The sequence below is a fragment of the Chenopodium album genome, chromosome 11 (genome assembly GCF_948465745.1).
Source record: "Chenopodium album chromosome 11, dcCheAlbu1.1, whole genome shotgun sequence".
In the NCBI taxonomy this organism is placed as follows: domain Eukaryota; kingdom Viridiplantae; phylum Streptophyta; class Magnoliopsida; order Caryophyllales; family Amaranthaceae; genus Chenopodium; species Chenopodium album.
The window spans coordinates 33,238,751-33,240,797 of NC_137844.1; the positions used below are offsets into that span (position 1 = coordinate 33,238,751).

Consider the following 2,047-nt stretch of genomic DNA (forward strand, 5'->3'; position numbering starts at 1 on the left):
GTTGAAGAGTATTATAAGGAATATGCCGAGGAAAGAGGTTTTGGAGTAAGTAGGGTACATGGTGTGTTCTCAAAAGGTGAGGGTAGAGATCGTATAGCTACTACTTGGAGGTGTGAGTGTTACGGGAGACCTGATATGAGGGTGCAACGTGAAGCCAAAAAGAGGGCCAAGGCAATGGACATGTGTGGTTCTGGTGGAGTAGTATAAGGTGAGGTGGCTGAGGATGAGATGAGTAGGAGCAAACAAAAGTCAAAGAAGTGTGAGTATAAAGCAAAGATTTATGCCAATGTAAATCATGAAGGTCTATGGATAATCAAGAAAGTTGAACTTGAGCATTTACCACACGCTTAATCCTGCCAATGTTAATCTTGTGAAAGAGTATCGGATGAAACAATTTACTTTGAGGGTGAGGAGGAAGCTACTTAATTATTTTGATGAAGGAGTCTCAGTCTCCCAAATTCATGGCTGTTTGAGCAAGGAGTTATTGGGGAACGAACCTATGTCATTCACTGTTAAATATCTTCAACACGAAGTGTACAAGTGTCGAAGGTTAAGGATGGAGGGTGGTGACTTTGTTACAATGTTGAATTATCTTCAACAAGTTGGGAACCAGAATTTTTATCATTCACAACGGTTAGATGATGAAGGAAGGATGAAAGATGTGTTGTGGGTCGATGCCCGTAGCCGTGCTGCCTATGAAGAATTTGGAGACGTATGTTTTGATGTAACGTATTTGACAAATGAGTATGATCTTCCCTTTGTTAATTTCGTTGGTGTTAATCACCATGGACAATCTATTCTATTGGGTTGTGCTCTTGTATCTCATGAAGACTATGATACTTTTCGGTGGGTGTTCAAGCAATGGCTTGAATGTATGAATGAAAAAGCACCTAAAGCCATTCTCACTGATCAAGCTGCAGCCATGAGGAAGCCACTTGAGGAGATTATGCCCACAACGCGACATCGATGGTGCATCTGGCACATAATAAGACAGATTCTTGAAAAGTTAGGGAAATGTGAAAGGTAATTAGTAGACCAAGTTGTATCATACTTGTGTTAGTTTATATTTTGTGTTGCATATTTTTGTTCGTTTACATTTTGTGTTGCATAGTTGTGTTAGTTTATATTTTGTGTTGGTAAAATAGATCTAAATTATGATATTGTGTATGCAGGTATCAACATTTGAAAAGGCACCTAAAGTCTGTTGTGTATGAAAGCTTTAGTGTTATGGAATTTGAAAGCGGTTGGAATGCACTTGTAGTGAACTACAAGTTGGAAAGCAACGACTGGCTTAACAGTTTATACAAGGAACGACATATGTGGGTTCCTGCTTTCATGAGGGATTATTTTTAGGCCGGTATGAAGACGACTCAGCGGGTGGAAAGTATAAATAGCTGCTTCGATAGCTTTGTCAACTGGAAAACAAAGTTATTTGAGTTCCTAGTAAAGTATTCTAAGGCACTTAAGAAACGAGTTTGGGATGAGAATGAAGCTGATGCAAAATGTTCCAAGTACATTAGAAGACTCATAAGTGGTTTTGCAGTTGAAAAGCTATTTCAAAAAATTTACACCGACGCAAAGTTTCAAGAAGTCCAAAGGAATGCTCTAGGATGATGTAATGCTACCCTCGTGAAGAGATGATTGTCACAAAAAAATTAATTCAGTATGTCATTAAAGATCGTGTTTGGGTTGTTCCTGAAGGGAAGAGTGAGGATATTCTGACGGATAAGCGGAGGTTTTATTCAGCAACATTTGATACCAACACAAAGATGGTTTGTTGTGATTGTCGTAAATTCGAGACAAATGGTATAATGGGTATGCATATTATTAGGATTCTTGATCTAAATCTAGTTGTTGATATTCGCCAATCTTATATAGTTAATAGGTGGTGTAATGACATTTTAAGGAAACACACACGGGTCAAGGTTTCATACCATGATCCAAACACGACAGGGGCTGGCAAAAGGTATAATATGATGATCAACGCTTTCGATCCAATTTGTAAGGAGGCAGTGATGGTGGACGACCAAACTTTTGAATTGGTGCT

At 38.7% G+C, this 2,047-nt stretch overlaps 1 pseudogene; it reads left to right on the top strand.

Moving 5' to 3' along the window:
• The first annotated feature begins 556 nt into the window (after positions 1–556).
• LOC145566522 (protein FAR1-RELATED SEQUENCE 8 pseudogene) lies at positions 557–1,353 on the top strand (annotated as a pseudogene).
• The last annotated feature ends 694 nt before the right edge of the window (positions 1,354–2,047 follow it).